Here is a 21,871-nt window from a genome sequence, read left to right on the forward strand (position 1 = left end):
TCCTCACAGGGCTGTGCTCCAGGCCCCTCCCCAGCTTTGTCGCCCTCTTCTGGACACATTCCTGTACTTCAACTGCTCTCTTGACTTGAGGAGCCCAGAACTGGACACAGCACTCAAGGTGTGGCCTGACCAGTGCTGAGTATATACCTAAGACTGCAGTCTTAGGTAAAAATGAGATTTATGGAGGTACCATGGAAGGCATGACACCTTTCTGCAAAGAAGATCCTAATGCCCCAAGATATATTTAGGAGGAAAGTTAAGCTCCAAGAGAGAGACAATCATAGAATCATCAAAGGTTTTGATTGGAAGGTACAGTTAGAGTTCATCTAGCCCAGACCTCCTGCAGTAAGAAGGGATTCTGCTCTGGTGAGGCCACACTGAGTTTTGGGCAACTCATTACAAGAGGGATGTGGAGGTGCTGGAGCCAATGCAGAGGAGGGCAAGGAAGCTGGAGAAAGGCCTAGGGAATTAATCTTATGAGGAGTGACTGATGGAGCTGGGGCTGATTGGTATGAAAAGGAGGAGGCTCAGGTGAGACCTCATTGCTGTCTACAGCTACCCAAAAGGAGGTTGTGGAGAGGCTGCTGCTGGTCTCTTCTCACAGGTAATTAGTGACAGAACAAGAGGGGATGGCCTCAAGCTGCCACTGAGTAGGTTTACACTGGGCAGTAGGAATATTTCCTAGCAATAGGAAAGTGGTCAGGCACTGGAATGAGCTGCCCAGGGAGGTGGTGGAGTTGCCCATCTTGGATGTTTTTAAAGGCTGTTTGGATGCGGTGCTTGGGGACATGGTTTAGGGTACACCTTGTAGAGTAGGGATACGGAATTGACTTAGTGATCCTGGAGGTCTTTTCCAGCTGGAATGCTCCTATGATTATGTGACATTTGCAACTAGAGTAGGTTGCTTAGAACCTCACCAAGCCTGACCTTGAATGTCTCCAGGAATGGGGATACTGTTTCCTGATACTGCAAAGACTCCACACTGACAAAGTCCCTACTCGTTGCAGTGGCTTTTCCACCGTGTGACTGTCCACTAACATTCACAGCATCAAAACCCAACCCAAAAGATCTGCAAGGCTTTACTCATCAGCTTGCAGTTAAAAGTTGGCTCATGATGAAGGCTTCAGTCTGGGAACAATCTTTACCCACTTGAAGAGGAAAAAAAAAAAGCCTAACATCTTACTACTAGGCACTGTAGTTATGGTGATATAAATTGCATTTTATCAGTTTCAGCTGTTTTTTCTCCTGGCTTGGAAGTAAAAATCTCTCTTTTTTTAAGCTGAAGCCCTCTAAGGCTTACTAACCAAATTTTGCTATCAGTTACACATGCAGCCCTAGTAATGTTAACGAGAAGGCTGAATTTAAGCAAGGGTAGAATTTGATCTTTACCCTGTTAAGTTGTAGGCTGTCTAGGTATTTGTCTGCTTTAACTTAAAATCTATTTAGCAATTTCTTCTTCAAAATGAGGAAGCCTTACAAAGCCATATCACAAAAATCTAAAGGTGTAACAGCACCAGGTCAGAAAATGATGAAAAGCTCAACAGGAGCCTGCAGTGTGAGTGCAGCCCAGACAGCAACCCTGTCCTGGGCTGCAGCAAGAGCAGTGTGGGCAGCAGGGCAAGGGAGGGGATTCTGCCCCTTGGCTCTGCTCTCCTCAGACCTCACCTGCAGTCCTGGGGGCAGTTATGGAGCCCCTAGCACAAGGAGGACATGGAACTCTTGGAGCCAGTCCAGGGGAGGCCACCAAGATGCTCAGAGGGCTGCAGCAGCTCTGCTCTGAGGACAGGCTGAGAGAGTTGTGACTCTGCAGCCTGAAGAAGGCTTCAAGGAGACTTTGGAGTGGCCTTCCAGTATCTGAAGGGGGCTACGTGAGGGCTGGGGAGGGGCTAAGGACAAGGTCTTGCAAGGACAGGACAAGGGGTGATGGGTTTAAAATGGCAGGGGGGAGATTTAAACTGGCTGTTAGGAAAGGGTTCTTTGCAATGAGGGTGGTGAGACACAGGCACAGGTTGCTCAGGGAGGTTGTGGAGCACAGAATGTGATCTTTGATCACATTGGGTGATTCTGTGCTCCACAACCTTCCTGAAGGTGTTAAAGGCCAGGTTGGATGAGGCCTTGAGCAACCTGTTCTAGTGGGAGGTGTCCCTGCCTATGACAGGGGGTTGGAACTGGATGGTCTTTGAGGTCCCTTCCAACCTAAACCCATTCTATGATTCTGTGGTAACCAGGACCTCTCTCTGAAAATGGCCATTGCTGGGTGCTTCCCAGAGAGAACAAAAACTCCTTGAAATGAGCTATTCTAAAATACTTTGCCTAGAGAAATAAAACACATAGATTCTTGACCTGACTCTCTTCTGGCTTTTGCTCTGAACCATGAGGGCTTTTTACCATTCGTTCCAGACCTTTTGAGTAAAAACAAAACCCCCAAAGTTAAAATCCAAACGAGACAACCAAACTGCTGATTCTTATAATCAAATCTCTGACTGACAGTCAAATCTGGCAGCCCCCAAGAGGCATGTGCAGTGTGTGAGCACAACAGCTCCCATTAATACACAATTACTAGATATATTTACAAGCCATTTACTTTGTTAAGACTGCAATTCATTCAGCGGCGGTTCCAAAGCGAACCCTCCTTTTCGGATCATCTCACATTACAACCCCGGCCACAGTTTCTTTAATCATTTCTAATTTAGGAAAAATTAACACTCAATTACAATGAGCTTGAACTCAAGAAGAACTGCAGCAATAAGAGCCCATCTCATTTCTCTTTCTGCCTGTCTCTGCCTTTCTCTGAGCTGTGCGCTGCTGAAAGAATGTCGGCGCTGAAAAATCAAGTGTTCAGACCTCAAGAATCACTGAACTTTAGAGGTTGGAAGGGACCTCCAAGAGATCATCCAGTCCAACTCCCCTACCAAAGTAAAATCCTCTAATTCAGTAATGAATTTTTGCTTCTTTTAGTTTCAGAGACACAGGAAGAAGTTAAAACTAGACTGGGTTAGACGAGGCCTTGAGCGACCTGTTCTAGTGGGAGGTGTCCCTGCCTATGGCGAAGGATTGGAACTGGATCAGCTTTGAGGTCACACACAGGCTCACAGGATGTTAGGGGTTGGAAGAGACCCAAGGAGATCATTGAGTCCAACCCCCCTGCCAGAGCAGGACAACAGTATCTAACACAGATCACAGAGGAACATACCCAGACAGGCCTTGAAAGTCTCCATAGAGGGAGATCCCTTCCAACCTGAACCTTTCTATGATTCCCCAAAATAATAAAACAAATCATAGCAGACAGATACAGATACAGATGCATAAATTCTTACACACAATTCATTTACATGTGTCTCTAATGTTAATTTCAAGACCAAAACAAACCATAAAGTATTCAACAGATCAGCCTTGATGCCTGGTGGGTTTTCGTGGCATTGGACTGACAGGAAAGAAAATGAACCACATTTCAGTAAAAATAATGAAAGAAGCTAAGTCTGGAGTCATGTTTGCTGGCTTTGTATAGCCAGATGTACCTAAGGAAGACAGACCTGCATGATCCACTTCATCCTTTCAAGTATAAATCCTTTCTGTATTGTTATGGTTATCATTTCACATCTTACATGCACAACCCTTGCCTATTCACTATTTTTACCTCTCACTTTTTGAGCAGGGTCCTGGGAGCCATTTGATCACCCAATGATAAGAAGTGTTCATTCTTTTGAGTTTATCCTTGCAAGTATAAATTCTTTCTGTAATCTTATGGTTACCATTTCACATGTTCCATGCACAACCTTTGCCTACTCACCAGTTTTTTCCTCACACTTTCTGAGCAGGGTCCTGGGGGTCATTTGATCATCAGACACTGTGAGCTGCCAACAATAAGAAATGTTGTAATTAGGATCCATAAATGTTTTCTGGCATGAAATAATTTCATTTACAATAACAAAACATCAAAAGGTTAGGGCTTGGAAGGGACCTCAAAAGATCATCAAGTCCAGCCCTTGTGGGATTATATCACAAATAAACAGGTGGGTTTGGAAAGTCTCCAGAGAAGGAGACTCCACAGCCTCTCTGGGCAGTCTGTTCCAGGGCTCTGTCAGCCTCATTACAAAGAAATTTCTCTTCAGGTTGAGCTCAAACCTTCTCTGTTCCAGTTTGTAGCTGTTGCTCCTTGGCTTATTGCTGCTGACCACTCAAAAGAGCTTGGCCCCAGCCCCTTGACCCTATCCCTCCTTCCCAGCTGCAGATCAATGGAAGCACACTCCAAACTCAGCAACTGCAGTGCTATGATCTGCACTTTACCTGGGAGCCAGGCTTTGATAACGTTCCTATGCCATAGCTCCCAATCTATTAGCAGAGAAATCACTGGCCCCACAAGGGAGTTGTGACAATTAACTAACATTTCTAAAGCACTCAGATATTTTACAGACACACTCTACTGAGCAGCAGATCAAACAAATTAGCAATGACATCTTCAGAGCCAGGTTTGAAGAGCAGGCAATGCACAATGCACTCAGATATATGCCAAGCTATAAGGATAACAGATTGGCTGACGAGCTCCCATCCTGTGCACTGATGGAAGAGAAGATGTTACAAGGCTGTGTGGTTGCATCTTGTGATATAATGCAGAAGCAGGAGATGCAAAGGCTGCTTTAACTGCATTAGCTTGGAAGTATCTGACTTTGCATCCTTGATGCTTTAGTTTAAGAAACTCTGCCATGAGGACAGGCTACAAGAGCTGGGGCTCTTCACCCTGGAGAAGAGAAGGCTTAGAGGAGAGCTTAGAGTGGCCTAGAAGTGGGCTAGAGCAGGACTGGGAAGGGATTATTTAAAAGGTCTTGTCACGATAGGAGGAGGAGGAATGGGTTTAAACTGGAGGAGGGGAGATTGAAAGTGGATATTGGGAAAGGGTTCCTTGAAGTGAGGGTGGTGAGACACTGGCAGAGGTTGAGGGTGGTGAGACACTGGCAGAGGTTGAGGGTGGTGAGACACTGGCAGAGGTTGAGGGTGGTGAGACATTGGCACAGGTTGAGAGTGGTGAGACATTGGCACAGGTTGAGGGTGGTGAGACACTGGCACAGGTTGCCCAGGGAGGTTGTGGAGGACAGAAGCACCCAATGTGATCTTTGATCACATTGGGTGCTTCTGTCCTCCACAACCTCCCTGGAGGTGTTCAAGGCCAGGCTGGACAAGCCCTTGAGCGACCTGTTTGTTGTGGAGGCAGGGAATTAAAGTGGCCTAGTCAGGAACACGTATAAAAATAGAGTTACTTTCTTTTCCTCTAACCCCTGCCCCCAACCCTATACAGAGAAATTAACTGAGCTGACTCAGCAGACTCAGTTTGATGGAGAAGACCTCAGCAGGACAGCACAGCTAAACGCGGCCATTTCAGAAGCTAATCAGCACAGCTTTCCCAGGGCCAACCAGGCTGAGCAGAAAGCTTACTCACAGGTAAGCCAGGGCTGGTGAGGGACAGGGCAGCCCAGGTGCTTGTCAGCTCTCTCTGTTTCAGCAGCCATCCGAGGCTCCTCAGGCCTACTCACCTTGCACAAAGGGTGCTGATGGCGGAGAGCCGTCCTGAGGGTCCTGTCCCTCAGGAGTCTGTCCTTCGCAGCGCCAGGGGCTCTCTGCAGGAGCTACCCAGGCTGGGGAGAGCTCTAAGGCAGGCACCCCAAGGAGGGAAGCACCCCAATATTTATCCCTTTCCTAGCCAAAGAGCCGAGCTGCCAGTGCTAGGCATGAAGAGCACAGCCAAGGCCCAGCGCAGGCATCTGCGGGGGCACCCCCGTGCCAGAAGGACCCTTTGCTGCCGCCTCATGCCTGCAGGGTGCCCTCTGCGCCTCTCCTCTCCCATGCAAACCTCCGAGGGAGAGGGACGTGGCACTTGGTGCCATGGTCTGGCCTTGAGCTCTGCGGTAAAGGGTTGGACTTGATGATCTGTGAGGTCTCTTCCAACCCTGATGATACTGTGATACTGTGATACTGTGACTTTGGGGTGTCCAGGACTGCAGGACACTGCTCTAGTGGGAGCTATCCCTGCCTAAGGCGGGGAGCTGGAACTAGGTGAGCTTTGAGGTCCCTTCCAACCCAATCCATTCTATGATTCTATAACATTAGGCACACAAAACAAACCAGCAAAAGAGATGTTCCTCTACGGTGACACAGAGCACAAGACCCAGGATGTGACACAGAAATGTGACACGTTGGAGAGGCTGAGGGAGCTGGGATTGGTTAGCCTGGAGAAGAGGAGGCTCAGGGGAGACCTTATTGCTGTCTACAGCTACCTGAGGGGTGGTTGTGGCCAGGAGGAGGTTGCTCTCTTCTCTCAGGTGGCCAGCACCAGAACAAGAGGACACAGCCTCAGGCTGCACCAGGGGAGATTTAGGCTGGAGGTGAGGAGAAAGTTCTTTACTGAGAGAGTCATTGGACACTGGAATGGGCTGCCCAGGGAGGTGGTGGAGTCGCCGTCCCTGGAGCTGTTCAAGGCAGGATTGGACGTGGCACTTGGTGCCATGGTCTGGCCTTGAGCTCTGTGGTAAAGGGTTGGACTTGATGATCTGTGAGGTCTCTTCCAACCTTGGTGATACTGTGACACATTGCCTTATGCTACAGAGATTTGGGAGGCATGCTTGTCACAGATAGAGAGGACAGGACAGCATTACAGAAGCCTTCACAGACAGCTTCCAAAAGCCCTGAAATCTAACAGAACAGTGGTGTAAAGGAATGCTAAACCAGGTCATAGCTATAAATATATGCCTCCACCTACAGTCTAAATACCCTACTGATCCCCAGCTCAATTTTAACACCTGAGCTCCTCAACAGATGTGTTAGAGCCTCAGTCATTGCAGCGGGAAAAGGGAGAAGAAAGAAGATCATCACAGTATCCAGTCCAAGTAATACAGCAAAAAGAGAAGAAAGAAGATCATCATGCTTTCCAGTCCAACTAATCCAGCAAAAAGAGAAGAAAGAAGACCATCATGATCTCCAGTCCAAGTGTTACAACAAAGGGAGAAGAATGAAGATCATCATGATCTCCAGTCCAAGTAATCCAGCAAAAGAAGAAAGATCATCATGATCTCCAGTCCAAGTAACCCAGCAAAAGGAGAAGAAAGATCATCATGCTCTCCAGTCCAAGTATTACAACAAAGGGAGAAGAAAGAAGATCATCATGATCTCCAGTCCAAGTAACCCAGCACTTTCAGAAGTGAACGTGGTGCTTGCTTCCAGACTGGTGCTTAACTCAAAGCACAAGCATCTCAATGTTGCTGTGAATTGTCTGTAGCTGGAAATTCACACCTTTTAAAGGGCAGAAGTTATCATGCCAGAAGATGTTCATCACATTTACAGTGACTTTAGCAAACCCAGGATTGGCCATAGACACCTTATATCTTTCATGATTTATGTTTTATGAATCTGCTTTTAGTCTAAGAGACCAGATTCTTCCATTACACATCTCAGCCATCTTGCTGGCACCATCATTTACATCTCAAAGTGGAATAATTTTGCATCCTTTTCATTTTAGCATTCTGACATCTTGGGGAGAAAACAAAAATCAGCATCAACCTTGGAAAGAACAAAATTAAAAAGCCCTGGAAGTTATTAATGCTCCTTTTAGGCAGAGCTGTCTGCAGAGTTTTGGTGTCTCTTTCCTCTCAGCGATACGTAGTGGTATATTAGCAAGAGCGTCGTAGAGCAGGTGAAATTCAAATGAGGATCAACTTTGGCAGTTTGATAAGAACATTTAACACATGACTAAGATGAAACTGGGGAGATTTAGATTGGATATTAAGACAAAATTTTTCATGGAGGAAGTAGTCAGGTGCCAGAATGAGCTGCCCAGGGAGGTGGTGGAGTCGTCAACCCTGGGTGTGTTTAAGAGTGGTTTGGATGTGGTGCTTAGGGCTGTGGTTTAAGGTTCTAGGTTGCACTTAGTGATCCTGAGAGCCTTTGCCAAGCTTCATGTTTTTGTGATTCTGTGACATGTAACTCCACAGTTTTCCCAAGGTAATCACAGAATCATCCAGATTGGAAGAGACCTCCAAACTCATCCAGTCCAACCTAGCACCCAGCCCTAGCCAGTCAACTAGACCATGACACTAAGTGCCTTATTCAGTTTTTTATTGAACACCTCCAGGGAAGGCGACTCCAGCACCTCCCTGGGCAGCCCATTCCAATGCCAATCACTCTCTCTGTGAAGAACTTCCTCCCAACATCCATTCCTGTGGCAATTCAGTACTTAAAGGGAACCTATAAAAAGACTGGGGCCAGATTTTTTTAACAGACAGTACAGGAGTGATGGTTTAAACAACAAAAGGGAGATTTAGACTGTAGAGAAGAAAGGTTTTACATTGAGACTAATTTGCCCAGAAAACTGGTATAGAATCATAGAATCAGCCAGGTTGGAAGAGACCTCCAAGTTCATTCAGTCCAAATTAGTACCCAGTTCTAGACAATCAACCAGACCATGGCACTAAGTGCCCCAGCCAGGCTTTTCTTAAACATCTCCAGGGATGGCAACTCCACCACCTCTCTGGGCAGCCCATTCCAATGCCAATCACTCTCTCTGACAACAACTTCCTCCTAACATCCAGCCTAGACCTGCCCTGGCACAACTTCAGACTCTGTCCCCTTCTTCTGTTGCTGCTTGCCTGGCAGAAGAGACCAACCCCACCTGGCTACAGCCTCCTTTCAGGTAGCTGCAGACAGCAATGAGCTCTGCCCTGAGCCTCCTCTTCTGCAGGCTGCACACCTCCAGCTCCCTCAGCCTCTCCTCTCAGGGCTGTGCTCCAGGCCCCTCACCAGCTTTGTTACCCTTCTCTGGACACATTCCTATACTTCAACAGTTCTCTTGAATTGAGGAGCCCAGAATTGGACACAGCACTCAAGGTGTGGCCTGACCAGTGTTGAGTACAGATGGTAGATGTCTCATCTCTATCATGATTGCAGGTCAGGTTGTTCGGGGCTTTTAAGCAACCTGAACTAGATAAGGATGCTCCTGCTGACTGCAGGGGAGTTGGACTTAATGAACTTTTAAAGGTCAGAAAGCAGTCTGTGATGCTAAGATTCTATGAAATAGAATTCAGCATTCTCCAACATACAGCCCATGGGGAGGACTCCTACAACTGTGCACATACAACACCTTCTGACTCCTCTAATCTTTTTTATTCAGATCTGAAACTCCCTCAATGGCTTCCAACCTTTCAGGGGTGGATTTTGTAATGGCAATCAGGGGTGGGTTTTATAATGGCAATCAGTGATTTTAGAGGACGTAAATCTCCCCTGTAGCCCACAGCCTTGGGACGAAACATCCCAAGAAATAAGTCAGGAAGCCTGTCAGCAGTGAAGAGTGCTACATTTCATGTAGCTGCCACAGAAATGCTTTCTGGCTGAGGTCTAATATTAATCTATTTTGGCCCTGACACCCAGTAAAACTACAGTGGAGCAAATGCTTTTAAAACATACATATTCAACAGCAGATGCAATAAAGCATTTGGCACTGTGGGTAAGAAGAAGGTTCACACACACACACAAATATCTTTGAAACTCCAGTTAATCAAGGTGTCAAAGTAACTAAAGCAGTTTTACAGATTTTATTGAAAGTAAATCACTTTATTATACCCTGAAATATATATTATTGTTTCCCCATAGACTTTTACTACCCAGTTGCTTGCATTTCTTCCTCTTTTAAATAGAGTATCTCCTGCCCTCTTTAGTCCACTTTTTATAACTACATTCACAGAGGAAATTCGGCATCCAACCCAAGCTTTGCTCTGCTTTCTCCCCTTGCCCTGTGCAAATAGGTCATTAGTGGGCAATTTCTGGCAGAAGGAGCTGGGAGGAAACAGGAGAGGAAATGATATAATGGCTCCAGGACCCAGCGTTCCCTCTCTGCCCAGCTGTTTGTGGCATGACCTTAACGGTTAACTGGGAAGCAGCAAGGTGGCATTGAACCTCAGAAGATTTACACCTTTGTCTTCTCAATTTTCAGACCAAAGCTTCCACGCAGGAATACATCAAACTTCCCAGGACTCAGCCCAGGGAAGGTTTAAAATGAGAGTAAGGAAATATCTACCTAATGGACATCTTAATAGATATTTATAGGCTTCATGTGAGAAAGTTGTGACTGGAAGTTTTTAACTCTCAAGGAGTAACTGCTTCATTTTTAACTCTGAGATCTCATCCAGATCTAAAACAGAGCATTATTAGACAACAAATGTCTTTAAAATTCACAGCTACATGGGACTCGATGGCTGGACTTGCCCCTAAAGGTCTCCACTAACCAAAACAATTCTATGCCTCTATGATTCCTTTTATTTCATTCATTTGGTGGTTCTCTTTCATTTTGTTTTTCAGCCACAGCACAAATTTTCTGGCAGCTTGATGCCAGCATCACAAAATCGACCACATCTATAAAGATCTCATGCCTACATGAAAAGTTTCTTAACTAGTCTCTTTTTCAACATTTCTCCCTAGATTTAAGGGATGTCTCACAAGAGTCCATGTATAGAAATGATCCCAGCATGTCCGACTGCTTCCTAAACTGACAGATTTCACAGTCATAAACCCAAAAGCACCTCTCTCAAGATCACTTCTTCCTTTTTTCCCCACCCCAAAACTAGTTTAAAGTTGAACTACCACAGCTAAAATGCATTTTTAGCATTGCTTCTTTTTCTTTTCCCACCCCAAAACTAATTTAAAGTTGAATCACCACAGCTAAAATGCGTTTTAAGCCTTACTACTTCTTTTCCTTTCTACCCCAAAACTAGTTTAAAGTTGAATCATGACAGTTAAAATGCATTTTAAGCATTACTTCTTTTTCTTTTCCCACCCCAAAACTAGTTTAAAGTTGAATCATGACAGCTAAAATGCATTTGAAGCATTACTCCTTTTTGACTTCCACCCCAAAACTAGTTTAAAGATGAATCACAACAGCTAAAATGCATTTTAAGCATTACTACTTCTTTTTTATTCCACCTCAAAACTAGTTTAAAGTTGAACCACCACAACTAAAATGCACTTCTAGCATTGCTTCTTTTTCTTTTCCCACCCCAAAACTAATTTAAAGGTAATTTTAAGCCTTACTACTTCTTTGCTATTCCACCCCAAAACTAGTTTGAAGCTGAATCACGACAGATAAAATGCATTTTAAGCATTACTACTTCTTTTCTATTCCACCCCAAAACTAGTTTGAAGTTGAATCATGACAGCTAAAACACATTTCAAGCATTATTTCTTTTTCTTTTCCCACCCCAAAACTAGTTTAAAGTTGAATCACCACAGCTAAAATGCATTTAAATAAAGCCTGGATGAGGCACTTAGTGCCATGGTCTAGTTGACTGGACAGGGCTGGGTGATAGGTTGGATTGGATGAGTTTGGAAGTCTCTTCCAACCTGGTTGATTGTGTGATTCTATCACTTGTGCAGGGTTCTCTGTCTTCACTAAATCCCCACCAGGGCAGACTGCAAAGAGGTGAGTGAGGAAGGTAACCTGCAGCATATTCACCTCTGTACTGAATTTTAAGTCACTGAAACTAAGTTGAAGTCCACCACTTCTAAGTTGCATGTTTTATTTTAACACTGATCTTTCTAGATCTTTACCTATGGAAAGGGAAATTTAACACTGAATCTAAACTATGCAAGAGGAACTTTAATGCAGAATCCAATCTATGCAAAGGCAACTTTAATGCAGACTCCAAACTATGCAAAGGGAACTTCAGTACAGAACTCAATCTATGGAAACATAACTTTAGTACAGGATCCAAACTACAGAAAGGGAGCTTTAATACAGGATCAAAACTATGCAAAGGGAGCTTTAATGCAAAATCCAAACTATGGAAAGGGAACTTCAGTGCAGAATTAAAACTATGCAAAGGGAACTTTAACCAAGAATCCAAAGTATGCAAAGGGAACTTTAGTGCAGAATCCAAACTATGCAAAGGGAACTTCCATGCAGAATTCAAACTATGGAAAGGGAACTTCAGTACAGAATCCAAACTATGCAAAGGGAACTTTAGTGCAGAATCCAAACTATGGAAAGAGAACCTTCGAGAAGAATTCAAACTGTGGAAAGGGAACTTTAATGCAGAATTCAAATTACTTGTGGCAAAGAATTTTATCTTTAACTTGGAACTTTTAGGCTATAAAAGTGTGAAAAAAATGACAGTTGTCTTGTGCAGATAAAAAGAAGTACTTCACTTAGATTCATTCTTAGCCACCAGGAAGATCCTAGGGAATTCGGAGAGGAGAGGAGAGGAGAGGAGAGGAGAGGAGAGGAGAGGAGAGGAGAGGAGAGGAGAGGAGAGGAGAGGAGAGGAGAGGAGAGGAGAGGAGAGGAGAGGAGAGGAGAGGAGAGGAGAGGAGAGGAGAGGAGAGGAGAGGAGAGGAGAGGAGAGGAGAGGACAACATTTTTAAGTGCCATGCAGGTGACTTCTTCCCAGCTGATCAGCCCTGATAGCACATCAGATTCAAAGGCTCATGTCCAGCTCTTGCATTAGTTTGCAAGAGCTGAATGTGTGCTTCCCACACTTTAAAACTGGCTGTAATCAAAATCTAATTAGCATTCTATTTTACTAGTGGGAAAAACAGAGAGAAATGCACACAGACATACATGGTGTTAGATATTAAGCCAAAAAAAAAAGAGAGATGTCTCCAGAAAGCAGGCATTCATCTTTCCTGCCTTTTTCTCCTGTCAGCATCAACATCTTGTCTCTTGAAATATAGACATCACTACAATCAAAAACACTTACCTTTTTCACATCATTACAGAAAGGCTCAGATTAAATAAGAGCTCTCTCTACAGTTTTCTCAAATCTCAGCTCTGTTTTCAAACCACCAGGGAGGGCTAGTTCTTCCTGCTCAGACAATTATCAAATTGTTCCTTCCTTCTATCAATCCTCATTATTATTAAGTAGCCTAAATCACCTATGGATCTCATTAGCATCACTTTGAAAAAAGGGCACAAGGTGGCATCTGCAATTTGCTTAAAAATCATCATTAAACATAACCCTTTTGAAAGCTATTTAGGCTGCTTTGGTGTTATTTCTGATGTTAACACAGCTGTAAGGGAATGTCTGTGGGGTTTTCTTTAGTCCTTTTTGGGGTGATTTGGGTTTTTTATGCTTCATTTTGGAAGTAATTGGGACATCACACTTCTGTCCTTTGTTTCCCTGGTGGAACTTCCTTTCCATAGTTTGAATTCTGCATTAAAGTTCCTTTTCCATAGCTTGGATTGGAAGAGGAGGCTCAGGGCAGACTTTATTGCTGCCTACAACTTCCAGAAGGGAGGCTGTAGCCAGGTGGGGTTGGGCTCTTCTGCCAGGCAACCAGCAACAAAACAAGGGGACAGAGTCTCAAGCTGTGCCAGGGGAGGTCTAGGCTGGATGTTAGAAGGAAGTTGTTGTCAGAGAGAGTGATTGGCATGGAATGGGCTGCCCAGGGAGGTGATGGAGTCACTGTACCTGGAGGCATTCAAGAATAGCCTGGATGGGACACTTAGTGCCATGGTCTGGTTGACTGGCTAGGGCTGGGTGCTAGGTTGGAGGTCTCCTATAACCTGATTGATTCTATGGGCAATGGAGCAAAGCTGGAGATAAGTGGACTCAGACTGGATGTGAGGAGGAAGTTCTTCACCGTGAGAGTGGTGAGAGCCTGGAATGGGCTGCCCAGGTAGGTGGTTGACGTCCCATTCCTGGAGGTCTTTGAGGCCAGGCTGGATGAGGCTCTGGCCAGCCTGATCTGGCAGGGGGCTTATAACTAGATGATCCTTGTGGTCTCTTCCAACCCTGACTGATTCTATGATTCTATTCTATGCTTAGATGGGTCACGTTGGAAAAGGAAGCTAGGTCGAATCACCGAAGATTAAGTCCTTATTGAAAAGTTAATTAGTCACTGAAAATGCAGGAGCAGTAAGGGGGGGGGAAAGGTAAAATAAAGGACAGTTTTAGCAGGACTTTCTTCTCAGCAGCTGCTCAGATTCCATCATTTCATCCTGCGATCAATTTTCCAGCCATAATAATGGCCTTAAGTAGGTAAGAAATAATTTTCCATCTGAATTTGAAAGTCTAAAATTTCCCTTTCTTACTCTTTTTTGGAAGGGGAAAAAAAATACACAGAGCTTGTTTATAAAATATGGATAAACACAAAAGAGAACAATCTTTGCCACCCCTCTCCCACTCACTTTTAAGTGGATCTCCCTGCAAAATAACATGCAGTTGGCTTCCTGTTTTTAGAGGGAAAGAGTTTTGCTGTGTAAAAAGGGAATAAAATAATTGCTGTGGCTTCCTCCCCCTGAGAAAGCAACACATTAGGTTTTAGATTTAAAATTCAACTGAGAAAGAAACTGTAGGGTTTATTACCCAAAGACATGTAACTATGCACCTATGGAGCCAGCCTCTTCTCAGTGATGCCCAGTGACAGGACAAGGGGCAATGGGTGGAAGTTGAGGCTTAGGAGGTTTTCCATGTGAAGCTGAGGAGGAATTTTTTCAGTGTGAGGGTGACAGAGCACTGGAACAGGCTGCCCAGGGAGGTTGTGGAGTTTCCCTCTCTGGAAATATTCAAGAAGGGGAAACCAGTCTCAAGTTGTGCCAGGGGAGGTCTAGGCTGGATGTTAGGAGGAAGTTGTTGGCAGAGAGAGTGATTGGCATTGGAATGGGCTGCCCAGGGAGGTGGTGGAGTCACCGTCCCTGGAGGTCTTCAAGCAAAGCCTGGATGAGGCACTTAGTGCCATGGTCTAGATGACTGGACAGGGCTGGGTGCTAGGTTGGACTGGATGAGCTTGGAGGTCTCTTCCAGCCTGGTTGATTGTATGTGTCCCTATGTGATCTGCTCTAGGTGATCCTGCACTGGCGGGGGGGGTGGGGGGGTGGGGGGGGTGGGGGGAGGCTGGACCAGACAATCTTTTGAGGTCCCTTCCAGCCCCTGACATTCTATGATTCTATTTATTTCATTATTTTTCCCCCCTGCTATCTATAGCCTCATGTTGCTTTTTGGATATGAATTTCACAGAAGATACTGAAAGAAAAAAAAGCAGTGACAGAGACTTATTGGACATATATGCAAGGGCAGAATGTACAGGATGAACAGGACACTCCACAGGTTCAGAATATAGAATCAGGCAGGTTGGAAGAGACCTCCAAGCTCATCCAGTCCAACCTATCACCCAGCCCTGTCCAACCATCCGGACCATGGCACTAAATGCCTCAGCCAGGCTCTTCTTCAACACCTCCAGGGACAGCGACTCCACCACCTCCCTGGGCAGCCCATTCCAATGCCAATCACTCTCTCTGTCAAGAACTCCCTCCTAACATAAATATATACTCTTAAGTATCTTCATTCCTGCCTCACAGTAATTTATTCCTGAAATGGCATCAAGTGTGATTCCCCCCGAAAGAGCAGCTAAGATGATACAGCTTCTTAGGCACAAATGTGCTGTGATTCAGCTCTGTGAATCAATCCTATAAACACAAAAACGATCCCTACCAACATTTTCCTTCCTTGCCATTTATAACAGCATTTAAAGCACATTTTGCATTTTATAATTCACAGAATGGGCCGGAAAGGACTTCCAAAGGTCATCTGGTCCAGTCCCCACCCTGCATTCAGCACAGACATCCTCTACTAGATGAGGCTGCCTCATCTTCAATATCTCCAGGGATGGAGGCTCAACCACCTCCCTGGGCAACCTGTTCCAGTGTTCCACCACTCTCATGGAGCAGAACTTGTTCCTAACATCCAATCCAAATCTCCTTCGTTCTAGCTTGAAGCCATTTCCTCACTCGTAAAGAAAGGGAAGGCTCTAGTTGATTGGATAAGGCTGGGTGCTAGTTTGGCCTGGATTATCTTGGAGGTCTCTTCCAACCTGGTTGACTGTATGATTCTATGATGAGGAGTAATGGCTTAAAACTGGCAGAGGGGAGATTTAAACTAGACATTAGGAAGAAGTTCTTTACAGTGAGCATGGTGAGACACTGGAACAGGGTATCCAGGGAGATTGTGGATGTTCCCTCTCTGGAGGTGTTCAAGGCCAGGTTGGATGAGGCTGTTCTAGTGGGAGGGGTTAGAACTGGATGATCTTCAAAGTCTCTTCCAACCTAAACCATTCTCTGATTCTGTATCTGGGTGCATCTCACAGAAGATCATGCAACAGAGCTTTGCATTGCGCTTTTCTACCTGAGGGCTTCCAACGTCCAAAATCTCAGTTTCTGTGTCTCACAACAACTCAACACATTCATGCCACAGACAAGCCAAAACCTGAAATACTTCAGGCCAAGCTCTGAAATCTCCAAATACTTCTCTGAAACAACGAATATGCCTGTTTCAGAAATGTATTGCTCCTAAATGTCATCGGAGGCACAGAAACATTTCATTAACAAACCATTTATACATCTCTCTGTTTATATTTACCCATACAACTCCACCTAACAGCTCATAAAAGCAAGCCTTGTCATACAAACATCCATAAATATACAACACACACACACACTGTGTATGTATGTATATTAATATTTGTAATAGAAATCAGATCTTTACATCTTCCAAAGGCCTCCCTTTGTAGCTTTCTTGCCTTTTAAATTCAGCTATTCTTGAACAGAGTTTGCCTTTGAAATATGTCAGGATAATGCATTATTGAAGTACTGTACTGCTTCCTTTTTTGAGGTCGTACATAAAATCAGTCACGTTCAACATATTTCCATTTTACTTAGTTCTTCTTTTTTTCCCTTGTTCCATAATTATTCCTCACTTCTATCACAGCCCTGTCCTCAAGAGCTCCCTGGTTACACCACTAAAATTAGCCACATGCTACAGGTTGTGCCTCCAAGGGACTTGCCAGCAAGAGGAACCCAAAGCAAAGGAAGAAAGCAACATAAAAACCTATTTATTATTATTTTTCCACTGAAATAAGCTATGTTAGTGAAATGAAATTCACAATGAGTGAAATGAAAATCACAATATGAGTGAAATGAAATTCACAATATGAGTGAAATGAAAATCACAATATGAGTGAAATGAAATTCACGAGTGAAATGAAATCACATTATGAGTGAAATGAAAACCACAATATAAGTGAAATGAAATTCACAATGTGTGAAATGAAAATCACAACATGAGTGAAATGAAAATCACAACATGAGTGAAATGAAAATCACAATATGAGTGAAATGAAATTCACAATGAGTGAAATGAAATTCACAATATGAGTGAAATGAAAATCACAATATGAGTGAAATGAAAATCACAGTGTGTGAAATGAAATTCACAATGTGTGAAATGAAAATCACAATATGAGTGAAATGAAATTTAGAGTATGAATGTAATGAAAATCACAATATGAGTGAAATGAAATTCAAAATGAGTGAAATGAAATTCACAATATTAGTGAAATGAAATTCATGAGTGAAATGAAAATCACAATATTAGTGAAATGAAATTCACAATGTGTGAAATGAAAATCACAATATGAGTGAAATGAAATTCACAATATGAGTGAAATGAAAATCACATTATGAGTGAAATGAAATTCACAATATTAGTGAAATGAAATTCATGAGTGAAATGAAAATCACAATATGAGTGAAATAAAATCACAATATGAGTGAAATGAAATTCACAATGAGTGAAATGAAATTCACAATGAGTGAAATGAAAATCACAATATGAGTGAAATGAAATTCACAATATGAGTGAAATGAAAATCACATTGTGAGTGAAATGAAAATCACAATATGTGAAATGAAATTTATGATATTTGTGAAATCAATTTTATAATATTAATTAAATGAAAAATTATATATATAAAAGATATGTAGACAAACTATACATATATATAGATATATATAGAGAGAGAAACCCAAGGTAAAGAAGGAAAGCAAACTAAAAACCTCTTTTTTCCCCTGAAATAAGTTATATTAGTGAAATGGAATTTATATCACTGGTGAAATGGAACTTGCAGCACTAGTGAAACAGAACTTACAGCATTAGTGAAATTGAATTGATTACTAGAATGAAATTTATGGTATTAGTGAGATGAATATTTTTATATATATTAAGTGTATATATTATAAACTATATATAAACACACACATATATATATCAAAGGAAACCCAAGGTAAAGAAAGAAAGCAAACTAAAAAACTCTTTTTTCCCTGAAATAAACTATATTAGTGAAAAGGAATTTATAGCACAAGTGAAATGGAACTTGCAGCACTAGTGAAATGAAATTAACTATAATAATATATATAATATAACACTAATGTTGTAGCATTAGTGAAATGGAAATGATTACTGGAATGAAATATATGGTATTAGTGGAAGAAAATCTATGTTGTTAGTGGAATGAAAATTTATATATATTAAATATATATATATATATACACACACTATATATATATACATATATATAAATAGAAACCCAGGGTAAAGAAAGACAACAAACTAAAAACCTCTTTTTTTTTCCTCAGATACACCATATATTAGTGAAATGGAATTTACAGCTTTACTGAAATGGAATTTATAGCACTAGTGAAATAGAACTTGCAGCACTAGTGAAATGGACTTTATAGCATTAGTGAAATGGAATTGACTACTGGAATGAAATTTATGGTATTAGTGGAATGAAAATTTATATGTATTAAATAAATAAATTTATATATATATACATGCTATATATATATATATACACACCCTATATATATATATATATATATATATATATATATATATATATATACTCTCTCTATATATATACACAGACACAGGCTATATATATATATATCAATAGAACCCCAAGATAAAGAAAGACAGTAAACTATAAACCTCTTTTGTTTTCCTGAAATAAACTATATTAGTTAAATGGAATTTAGAATTTTAGTGAAATGGAATTTACAGCATTAGTGAAATGGAATTCATTACTGGAATGAAATTTATGGTATTAATGAAATTTATGTTAGTAGTGAAATGAAAATTTATATATATTAAATATATATATATATATATATATATATATATATATATAAAAAGAGAAACCCAAAGTGGAGACAGCAAACTAAAAACCTATTATTTTCCTGAAAAATACTATATTAGTGAAATGAAATTTATATCACAGTGAAATGAAAATGTGTATATATAAACACCTAGATATTAAAAACTATATATAGAGAGAGAGAGAGACAGAAAGCCAAGGTAAAGAAAGCAAACTGAAAACCTTATTTTTCCCTGAAATAAACTACATATATTGAAATGAAGTTTGTATTATTAGTTAAATTAAACATGTAATATTAGTGAAATGAAAATGTATATATCTATAACATATATATCAAGAGAAACCCAAACTAAAGAAAGCTAGAAAACTAAAACCCATTTTTCCTGAAATAGGCAATATTAGTGAAATGAAATTTATAGCATTAGTGAAATAAAAATTTATATAGATAAAAAAGAACTATGTATAGAAACTATACATATATATATATATATCAAGAGAAACCCAAGGTAAAGAAATCAGGCATCTAAAAAACTTTATTTTCCTGAAATAAACTATATATAGTGAAATGGAATTTATGATATTGGTGAAGTGGAATTTATGATATTGGTGAAGTGGAATTTATGATAGTGGTGAAGTGGAACTTGTGATAGTGGTGAAGTGGAATTTGTGATAGTGGTGAAATGAAATTTATGATAGTGGTGAAAAGAAATTTATTATATTGATGAAATGAAAATTTATATCTAAAAAAATTACATATCTAACCCATATACAAACATATACATCATAAGAAACCCAAGGTAAAGAAAGTAAACTCCTTTTTTTACTGAAATCAACTATATATACTGAAATGTATAGCATTGGTGAAATGTAATTTGTATTGTTAGTGAAATGAAATTTATAATATTAGTGAAATGAAAATTTATATATGAATAAAAACTAATCTATATAGTAAACTATATATAGTTTACTATATATATCATAAGAAACCCAAGGTAAGGAAAGAAAGAAAACTAAACTACTTTCTTTTTTCCCTGAAAAACTATATTAGTGAAATGAAGTTTATAGCATTAATGAAATTAAATGCATATAAATATTAAAAACTACATATATATATATATATATATATATATATATATATATATAAAGAATCCCAAGGTAAAAAAGCAAACAAACTAAACTACTTTTCTTTCCCCCTGAAAAACTATATTAGTGAAATGAAATTTATTTATATATTTATAGATATTAAAAGCTATATATATTTATATATATATACATATATCAAGAGAAACTCAAGGTAAAGAAAGAAAGCAAACTAACCTCCTTTTTGTTCCCCTGAAAAACTATATTAGTGAAATGAATTCATATATAGAAATTTCATTTCATTAATGCTATATTTATATATATTAAAAACTATATATATTGATATATAATAAGAATCCCAAGGTAAAGAAAGCAAGCAAACTAAACTTTTTTTCCCCACTGAAAAATTATATTAGTGAAAAGATTTTTATATATATATTTATATATATTAAAAACTATATATATTTTTATATATATACACAACACATATATTGAGAGAATCCCAAGGTAAAGAAAGCAAGCAAACTAAACTCCATTTTTCCCCCTGAAAAACTATATTAGTGAAATGAAATTTATAAGTATATATTCATATATATTAAAACCTATATATATTTATACATATATATATATATCAAGAGAAACCCAAGGTAAAGAAAGAAAGTAAACTAAACTCTATTTTTTTCTGAAAAACTATGTTAATGAAATGAAATTCATAGCATTAATGAAATGAAATTTATATATATTAATATATATATCTCAAGAAAAACTCAAAGTAAAGACAGAAAGCAAACTAAACTCCATTTTTTTCCTGAAAAACTGTTAGTGAAATGAAATTCATAGCATTAATGAATTGAATTTTATATATATTAATATATTTATATATCAAAAGAAACTCAAAGTAAAGACAGAAAGCAAACTAAACTCCATTTTTTTCCTGAAAAACTGTTAGTGAAATGAAATTCATAGCATTAATGAATTGAATTTTATATATATTAATATATTTATATATCAAGAGAAACTCAAAGTAAAGACAGAAACAAACTAAACTCCATTTTTCCCCCTGAAAAACTCTTAGTGAAATGAAATTCATAGCATTAATGAATTGAATTTTATATATATTAATATATTTATATATCAAGAGAAACTCAAAGTAAAGACAGAAAGCAAACTAAACTCCATTTTTTTTCCTGAAAACCTGTATTAGTGAAATGAAATTTATAGCATTAATGAATTAATTAGATAGATAAATAGATAGATAGATAGATAGATAGATAGATAGATAGATAGATAGATAAAAAATAATATATATCTCAAGAGAAACTCAAGGTTAAGAAAGAAAGCAAACTAAACTCCTTTTTTTCCCTGAAAAACTACATTAGTGAAATGAAATGTATATATATATATTTATATACATTAAAATCTATCTATCTATATTTATATATATACATATACCAAGAGAAACCCAAGGTAAAGAAAGAAAGCAAATTAAACTCCATTTTTTTTTCCCTGAAAAACTATATTAGTAAAATGAAATTTATAGAATTAGTGAAATGATTTTTTTTTATGTATATATATTTTTAATATATATTTTTTTAATATATTTTTTTAAAGAATCATAGAATCAACCAGGTTGGAAGATACCTTCAAGACAAAGGAAGAAAGCAAACTAAACCACTATTTCTTTTCCTGTAGTAAACTACATATGAAATGAATTGTAAACTATATATGAAATCAAATTGGTTTATATATATATATAGGTATATAGATTTAAGAAACTATATATACATAAACTGTATGTAAGAAATGGGCTACATATCAACTAAGATGC

This window comes from Pogoniulus pusillus, chromosome 2, assembly GCF_015220805.1.
Source record: "Pogoniulus pusillus isolate bPogPus1 chromosome 2, bPogPus1.pri, whole genome shotgun sequence".
NCBI classification, from domain to species: domain Eukaryota; kingdom Metazoa; phylum Chordata; class Aves; order Piciformes; family Lybiidae; genus Pogoniulus; species Pogoniulus pusillus.